Below are 9,697 nucleotides of genomic sequence, written 5' to 3' on the forward strand. Positions count from 1 at the left end.
CGAAAGAACTTGGCCAGTGTCTGCTCTAAGCAACAGAGTGCAGCTTCAGCACATTTATCAGCAACCTGAATTCGTTTATCTGCTAAAAAAGATTTTGGTTCCTTTAGTTTGTTTTGATATTCGTTCGTAAGTGTCTCGACTAAGTTCTGTAATTCCTGAATTTTTTTCTTTTCAAGGGACAGTTGAGCTAACACATTATGAGCAGAACTCTGAAACAAAACCGAACTGTAAGTTACTTGGTGAACGCAATGCTGATTCAATGATCCACTAATACAAAAAAATACAAAAAAAAAGACCGGTTAAGTAAAAAATAAAAAACTTTCGCAGTAAAACACAATCTTGTTTTTGTAACCAATACGCACAGCGAGGTCACGCGAGTAGTATGAATTAAATTTCAAAAATTTTTGCTGGTTACCGAAATATTTTAACAAACACGGTGAAATAAAGTTTACTTAATATTATTAGAATATTTTTTTCTATTTCGAAGCGAACAGGCCAATTTTTTTTGTCAGTTGGTAATTTGAGCACAAAAACGATGGAATAATTTGACTCACAGTGGTCTTGAGAATTTTTCATGAAATTCTTAAATTATGAATGAAGTTTTTGGTTAGAAGCGCAGAAAAAATCTTTTATGGAGTTTCAAACACAAAAGAAGAGAAATTAACATGAGCTCTCCTCATTGTAACCAAACCAAATGTGTACAGAAACAAAATAATGGTTAAGATTTTGAAAAATCTCAAAAAAACTACCTGGTGACCTCCAATCAGGTCAAGTTTTTGAGCTGCTTCAATTCGGCATTTGAAGTTGTTCCAGTTCCTAATTTGATATCCTCGTATAAGGTTAAGACAGTGCTCGGGTACTACATAATCCAAAATCTGACTTTGATCATTTGATCGAATGGCATTAATTTTTTCCTGTTCCAGTTTATCTTTTGATTTTTGGCAGATATCGATGATTGTTTCGTTCAAGTTTGAGAGATCTGGATTCAGCCAAAGAGACCATTTTGCGTAGTGGACGCAAAGGTACAAGTAATCGAACATATCTTTTTGAAAAAGTATTTCAAATTGCTTATGCAAGCAGTTAGAACAGTTTTGCAGCATATCCGCGACCTTTCGCCTTCTAACTACTGCTTGCTTTCGATCACCACCTTTCACATACTGGAAATACTCAAGGAAAAGCAGCTCGTATGCTTCTAAGTAACATTCCATTAGGTTAATCCCAAACAAAAAGTCTTCGGGATGCGCATCCACATGAGCTTTGATTACTATTGACAGTTCTTTCAGTTCGCTTAAGTTACACTTGTTACCATCGGTTCTTCTCTTAGTGTACTGATCTAATTGAGGACATAACACCAAAGATTCCTTGCAAAGTGCATCTGTTTGATTTTGAAGGCCTTTACAGAATTGAGTAATATCAACTAAAGGAACCGTCAGATAAGTAAGTTCTATAACAAAACAGCCATTTGAGCCTCCAGAAACTGACCGATTCAATAATTGGAAACTGAACGTGTCGAATCTATGTTCAACAACAAATATGAACGCGGCAATGCGCTGCTGTTTATACCAGTCTAATGCTTCCTCTGAAATTGTTTTTGCTTTATTTGTTAGATTTAGCACTGTTGTATTTCCCTTGAACGTGTACTGTTTAACTTCGTTCGTTGAGCACCAATTTAGGTATCGTTGCGTAACTTCAGTCTCTCCCAAGCAATTCAATTTTGGCACATTGCCAATAACGACAACAATTTTGTCCAGCTGACAAATTTCGTTGTCCTCAAGCATCGCCGTGATGTATTTTGAACAACTGTTTTCATCAATATGAAAACTTCTTGTTTTTCTTGAAAGGTAGAGCGACGTTCCATGCGATCAATCAAACGAACAGTGATCCTTCGATTTATTTTTATACTTAGGTTAACAACTACTCTGCATTTTACACACTACAAGCAAAAAAAGAAATGAGCGAACCAAAAACTATGTGAATGGGGCTACTCTCACAAATTTTAAGTCACAATATCACTTTCATGCTCGACAATTCCCGACAAAACATTTGCATCTAAAAATTTATATTTGTTTATGATGAAGTCAAGGGTGAGTTTTTCTTTCAAAAGAAAAAACTGAACTAATGATTGTGCAAATCCAAACATAGTTTGCTTTTATATTACAAGAGATTTTTTAAATTTGTTTAAAAAATCAAGCCACATTTCTTACAAGTTTAATTTTTGACTAAAAAGTTTCCTGCCACATAAAAAAACTTAAGGTTATATTCAATAACTCTGAGTGAACTATGAAATTTTATCTCAAACATTTATTCCTCAAATCCAAGGAACTGTGAGAGTTTTCCTCTCAACCAATTGGGCCTCCTGTAATAGAAAGTACTTGGTCATTGTCTTTTCGGGTACACAAAAAAGTTTTTAGAAAAAGGCGATTGAGAAGTAATAAACTTTTGATTGCTGGAAAAATATTGGTTATTTAATTTTCAAATTTGAAAAATGTTTGTCTTGGAATTTTCTAACAACTTTCCGTGCGTATGGAAATTATCATAGTGATTATTTGAAAATACATAAAAAATGTATGACGAGCATTTTTGGTCAACCCGGGTTGATAAAACATTACAGACCGGCTCATCGCATCAATGCATCAACTTTGCAGATTGATATAATCATAGCAAACTTCGGTAAATAATAATGAAACTTTGAGACATCGCTATGAGAAAAACTAGTAATTAAGGGTGTAATTCTGAGAAAAACTTTTTCATTAAGTTGCAAACATCGGTTTTAGGAATAATGAGAAGTAATATGTTCGACAGGAACGTAAAGAAAACTTAAAGGAAATTGATCGAATGTCAACTATTTAAAAAAACCGGCAGTATAAGAAAACCTGTCAAAAAAATTTGAATCATCTCGACCATGATAAAAATGAAAACTTGGCGTTAAATAGAGCCGGAAAAAAACTTGAAAAATAGAGAATTTTAACAATAGGAAATAACGGCTCCGATTCACACACAATTTGCGCTCAGCTACCTACAGTTTATTACGAAAAAAGATGACGAATTCAGCAAATCATAGCTAGATGTATAAAACTAAACAACAAAATTAGTGAAGAGAATCGAACTAAATCAAATTTCAGAAATCCAATTTAAAAATGAAATTCTTATGTGGCAATACTGACATAAGTATAAGAAAATTTAGCAGTGAACTTTGATAACAAGTGTACAGGTGAAAACAAAAAGAGAAGTATTCACACAAAAATAAAACCAACATAAAAACCACTGAGTTGGTTTGTTTCCAATTTCGAAGAAAAAAATAGCTGAGAAAATCTCAAACTAGGAAGCTTTAACAAATTCCCGATTTTTGGTCAAATATCCGAGACTTTGTTAAAAATGAAATTTTCAAAGATTGTTTTGTAAATTTACATTTTATTTTAATATTTTAACACACATTGCTAAGTTTCAATGATTGTAGAAATCTCCGAGCTACAATTGAAAAATGCACATTAGAGAGGCCCAAAATCACAAATAAGCTTGAGAAAGACAAAAATTGAAGGTTGGTTTTTTTAGTTGTTTACAGAAAATAACACGATTTAATTGCATGTGTCATGTAAATGATAAAATTTATCTACATTGAAGCCATTGAATCAGATGACATACTTTTTTGGAAAACCAGCTCCAGTGTCTACCCTCGCTAAAAGAATTTTTGCAGTGAAAGCTTTCAAAAAAGAAACTAACACGGCGAATAAAAGTTTTTTCCACAAACGTAACGAACCCTTTTTCTAATAGTGATATCGATTGAATCCTAATTGATTAAACTCATTAGTTATTCAGTTTCAGTTTTAAGAGCATGGAAGGCCGCGGTACAGATTCGAAATTGAATCAGAAATCTCATTTGCTTCCAGTGGCGATTCGAAGTAAGACATGTCGCCTACAACTATTGCCAAGTTTGTTGTCGCACGCGTTATTCCCATAAAGAAACTATCAACGAATTCCACAAGATTTGGTCCGTTGAAATTTTTCTCCAGCAAAAGAACAACCGTACCAAACTCACTTCCCCTGATAAACTCGGTAGACTCCAGTTGAATTATTGGCAAAATCTGACAGCCTTGGAGGTCTAAATTGTAAGAGTTAGACCGTAAAGTCAGTCCTTTCTCTTTTAGAAGAGCAACTACTGATATCTGAGCTTTTGGTGATAAAAAAGATATCATGACAAGAATACTCGGCATTTCGTACGACAAGAAAACATATCTCATTATTGTCTCAACGCATTTGTCTATGAAAGCCTCAGTTTTAAGACAACCTGCAGACTCAATATATACAATATCAGCTCTATTAGTACCATCTAAGCTATGCGGTGGATTCCCCGACAATTCGGTTAGCTTGTGGCTTCCAACAATGTTTCTAAAGATATTTTCTGTAAAAGCGTGCAGCTGTTTTGTGGATCTCAATGTTTGTTTGAGCTTGAATTCCTGAATATGCTGCAACTTCCAGGCTCTAAAATCAAAATTTCCAGGTTCCTTTGACGAAGCAAAACATAAATGAACATTTCCATTTATTTTTTTGAATAATTTCACAAGACTGGAGGTAGTAAGCTCTTCGTCAATGAAAACGATACCTCTTTGAAGTTCAGATAGTTTTTCTAGTTTCCAAAATTCGATGCTTGCTCCACCCAAACTGTTTTTCAGCTCTGAGAAAAGAACTCGAGCTTTACCACGAGAACCGTCACATATAACTACCTTGCACTGTTTATCGCCGTTTTCTTCAAAGATACGACAAGCTAATTGCGCTAAGTAGATGATCAGCATTGTCTTTCCTGATCCCTTGGCCCCGTTTATTTCTATTCTTAGCGGTTTGGGCGCATTCGATAACAGTGTTGTCGTTGAAGACTTTTGAAGTGATACGAAAACGGCAGCAATGATGTCCAATTGTTCTTTTGTCCAGAGAATTACCCGAGTTTTCTTACTCTTTGTATTGTGGCATTGCTCTTTTACGCGGCACATGAGATCTTGTTTATCGTCTTTTTGGTCTGTCAGTACTTCGCTGAATTGTTTGTCAATCCATGAATTCAGTTTATTCTTTTCAACCTGAATGGACTGGATTTCATTTGAATCAAACTTTTGATGGATAAGTGAGCTGGCTCCTCCCATTGAATTCAGTGCCACAAGACGGGCAACCAAAACGTCAAAGTGGTATGTTTCAGTCATGTCGGGAATTTCTTGCAAACTATCTTTCCAAGCCGAAGCGAAGTTTTTGAAACTTGCTTTTTGAAAAACTAAAACTTTGTTTGTGGCACCATTTTCTGCGTTAGCATACCAAGTGCTATCCTCTGACAGTTTCGCTATGGAAGTGTTATCACCGGGAATATAACAAATAACCGCATGAATGGGAACGAGTGGAAGACAACTGTTATCAGAAAGGTTTACACAAGGAGTGCTATACAATGATAAGAAGCCTAAGAATTTTGCGTGTTTCATCGTTTCCTGTTTCAAGTTTTCAGTTTCTTTTCCTTTTTTGATGGTTTTGTTTTTGACATTAAAAATGAACAAACCTTTTTGTGGGTGAGCAACAATCATGTCAATTTCTACGCTACCAGGGCCCCCTTCTTCAAAAAGGTGACTTCCATCAAAATTTGGAAAAATAATAATTCCTGCGTCTTCAGTCAGTACTTCATTCGTAAACAGTTTATAAATTTTATTTTCTCCTTCTTCTCCTTTCACGAGCGATTTGTAATAAGTTTGCAGTTCTTTGCTCAAATCTACATTTCTTATCATAATGCGCGGAATTTTAACACACGGAATTGAGATTTTGTTCCCAGGTTTTTTCCACTCTGGGTATTGAATTTTCACGAATTCCATCAAAGCATTGTTTTGATCAAATTTTATTTCTGCCCCTCCCGGCCAATGGATAACTGCTTTGTCTAATTCGGCTTCAAATTTTTCTTTCTCTCCCGTGGTGGTTTTTTGACTCGAAGGTGGCACATTTTCCCTGTTTTCGTCTGGCTCAAAGTTTGTTGTTTCATTTGAAAATCGTATGTCGTCAGAAGTATAGAATGGAGAACTTGAGGGGAAAATTGTTAACAGTTCGATTAGCACGTACTCGTTGTCTGTGTCTTCTTTTCCGTGCTTTTCGTCTTCACCCCTCGGCTTAGATAAAAGCGAACCCATCAGCCTTGATAAAGGTAATCTCAGCCAAGTACACCTGAGCAAAGTACCCCTCCGCTTAGATAGTACTAACGGAACCTAAATTTAATGGCAAACAGAGGAAACAAACTAGCAAAACAAATGTCAGAGAGGATATTTGTTTGTTACACCCAATGTTCAGACCACAACTGCTGTGTTGTAGACAAGTCATAATTAGAAAAGTAAGCAACTGGTTATTCATGAACGCAGTTGATAAATTGTTTTTTTTTTTTTTCAAAAAAAATATATATTCAGAGTTTTAGATTGATTTGATGAATTAACCTTACTACAATTAAGTAATTAACAAAAATTTTAAGCAGTAAGTGAAGTTTAGAAGTTGTAAATTAGATAAACAGTTCGCCAACCAAAAACGAAGATAATACAAAAGCTTAACTTTTTTTTGCTATTTGCTATAAAATTTATTCTGAAAATAAGTCAGACCTTTCCTCAGGTTGAAGAGGAGTTTCTACAAAGAAAGCTTGTACAAATTCAAGATCATATGGTCATAATTGATACTAATAACAAGTTCAATTAATTTTTTCTTCAGTTTATTCAAAGTGATCGGAAAACCAACTTCTCGTAATCGAATTATCCTCTCAATTGTCAAGCAAATAGTCTAAAAGAAAAAAAACTTTCGAGTTTTTTTTTATTCGGCTTGTTATACCGTAATCTATGAACGTTTATAGAATCCAAACGGATCGGCTGGTTTTATCTAAACGACTCTGGTTGAGAAAATTAACTGAACATAAATCTGAATTAAGACCAACTGAACAGTAACGCTCAGCCATGTTGTCTATCTTATCAGCTAAGACCATTCATCTGGTCTCTGACTAACTATATAAAGAATGTGAAAAAAAATAAATAATTAATAATAGTTTGTGCCAATCCGGCCGGATGACCTTTCCCCCTTGTGAAAATAAAACAGAGTTTTACCGTCCCAGTGTGACCAATTGTGAGTTTTATAGTCCCCGTGTGACTGGAATTTTATAGTCCCTGTGGCACTGACTAGATTGCCCCTGACTCATTTTGTTCGTTGATTTTTGTCCTGTGAGTTTAAACCTGCCTCCGTGAGTGTTGTTGTTGTGATCTCTGTGTTCTTCGTTTTTGTCGGCGGCGCTGTTTGGGTTTCATCCCCCTCATGGATTTCTCATGCTCATGACGTTCGCTTCCTCTATTGTTATGTTGTTTTCGTTGTGTGTAGTTTTCGTTGGGCTGTCCGAAGTTGATAGTGTCGCTGTACTTTCTCCTTGGCTTGATCATTTCCAGGAATTTTATGACTGCTACAATTTCTGGGGAGTCTTTTCGAAGAGTCACAAAAAAACTCTTGATACTCTCGATTAACCGTGTTGACTGGGGTGCCCGTGATTTGTTTTGTGCCTGTGGCTTGTTGTTCTAGGGACTTAACTGAGAAGTTTCGAGGCGAAACGATGGTATTGATTGGGATCGTGTTTCCCAATGTTGATGTGAGTGTAGCTCGTCGGTTCCATGTGGATATCCGTGTCGGTTCTGCGCTTGTTGCAGGTTGCGGCGGCGGTGTTGATTTTGTGTCTTGTCGTTTCGGGGAGGATGCCGTGTTTTCCGTGTTTTTCGAGGCGGTGGATGACGAGGCCTCTAATTCGGTTCCCTTTTTGTCCGCAGTATGGCCTGTGTTCCCTATTTTCTGCCCATCCTTTTTCCTGTTTGTGTTTTTGCCTTTCATTGCTTTTCAGCCGCTGCGTCGTTCTTAGTTTGATGCTCCTTCCGCGTCAGCTTCTTTGGTAGTCCGATTTTCTCATCCTCCCGGAACATTTCGTGCTGAGGTGCATTTGGTTGTTTGATGGCTAAGAAATCTAAGCATAGCCCTGTTCTCCTAGCTGATTAGTATGCCACAGAATCACGTGGCCGTAAATGTCGCATCGTCCATATATTTGCGGATTTGTTACATGTGCGGAGCTACTGTTTATCAGTAGACAAGGTTGTTTTCCCTTAGTTTGTTTCCAGGCCGTGTGCAGTGTACAAGTTAAAAACCTACCATCTATTGTTTTTTTTGTTCGAAAGTTTTAGGTTCTTTAATTTTTGTGTCAATACCGACTGTTTCTCAAAGGTTCTTTTTTAGTTGTTGTGTTATCTTTACCTCGCTTTCAGACCAACCTTGAAGCTCATGCATGATGTCTGGTTGGAGTAGGGGATACATCAGGTTTTTCCGATCTAAACAACCGTGTGTTGCATTTTCCCAGTATAGGTTATATTGTGAGCTAGTTGTGGCTAAGTTAGATAATGGTGGATTGGGCTTCTGCCCACGTGAGCTTCAAAAGGAGACAATTTTGTTGCTTTTTTATGGTTTTATTCTTTATGTTTTTTAAGGTTTCAGCTACGTTCAATGCTAACTTGAGTGGGGTGTATTTACTATCTATTCGCATAACCCCAACCCGCTTTTCAGTGTTCAGATCAAGCGTTCTACGACCCCTATGGATCTGTGATCATCTACTGGTGCGAATAGGAGTTTGATGTTGTTGGTTTTACAACAAAAGTTGGAACTTTTTTAGCTCTAAGCGTTTGTGCTTGATCAAAACTACGCTTACGGGGTACCCCTTGTTTGAGATTTATCTCTGCATAATTTTTTTTGCAATAATTGCTGTCGTATTTGGACCTTCTTAGCTGTAGGAAATTTTTACTGTTTGTTTAGCGCGACTAAAATGTATGCGCCTTTGTTTAAATTGTCCGGGAGGTGCCCGGCAGAGTCTAATTGGACTTCCTCATTGGGTTCTACTACCGGTTCCAATTCGATGGAAAGTAATTTTTCGATTGCAGGTTTCAAATTTTCACCTTGCTCTGTGTATTATTGGCAATTTTGAGCCATTTTGAAGGTTATGCGGTCGATTTGTAGGAACAAGGTTTTTTCGCACAAGTCGAGCATTGCCGCCGCTCCCCGATGGGTCACATGTAAGCTGTCGAGGATGCTTGACGCAATTGCAGCGTGATTTTGATCCGGTTGTCTATAAGTCGTCCTTGACGTACAATCGGTTTCGTACATTGTTCCAATAATCGCCATAAGCTAGTTTCAGCGCCTCCCAGTCCCGTTTCTGTTCGAAGTTGGCTATTGGTTTGCTGTTTCTGTCCCTGCGAGTGGCCGCGGCTATAAATTTGACCCCAATGGCTTGTTGTAGTTTCTTCCGGTAGAGTGATGTGTCTTCCTCTGTCTCCGTTGCGGTGGCTCTGTCTGTTGTTTCGAGGACACTTGCCACAGTAAGTTCGTGGTTAGCTTCTGATTGGGTGCCGGACATTGTTGGCGGGGCCTCGTTAGGTGACTTTTCTTCGATGCCGACGTGTTGGGGGTCAAATCTACTGAGGCAGTATTCGTATGGGGAGCGCTTTTAACTTCGGAATTGTTTAAGTTTTTTTTTTTGATTTCCAGGCAAAGTCAGGCATCAAAAATAATTATCAGAATGTGTCCATTATGTATCATTGTTTCATGATTGGTATCAGTTTTTTTAAATAATTTTTTTTCGGGTCGAGAAAAACAAGTTCAAAGTTTTTGATATCTTGTTTTTTTT

At 37.1% G+C, this 9,697-nt stretch overlaps 1 long non-coding RNA gene across 1 annotated transcript; it reads right to left on the minus strand.

Annotated features, from left to right (window-relative positions):
- Positions 1–38: 38 nt before the first annotated feature.
- LOC134856015 (uncharacterized) lies at positions 39–6,328 on the minus strand. Its single transcript, XR_010164707.1, has 3 exons — positions 3,850–6,328; positions 750–1,833; positions 39–209 (listed from the first exon to the last, which is right to left on the minus strand). It is a non-coding gene; the product is annotated as an uncharacterized LOC134856015 (long non-coding RNA).
- Between the last annotated feature and the right edge of the window lie 3,369 nt (positions 6,329–9,697).

Source organism: Symsagittifera roscoffensis, unplaced genomic scaffold (assembly GCF_963678635.1).
Source record: "Symsagittifera roscoffensis unplaced genomic scaffold, txSymRosc1.1 SCAFFOLD_1146, whole genome shotgun sequence".
Taxonomy (NCBI): domain Eukaryota; kingdom Metazoa; phylum Xenacoelomorpha; order Acoela; family Convolutidae; genus Symsagittifera; species Symsagittifera roscoffensis.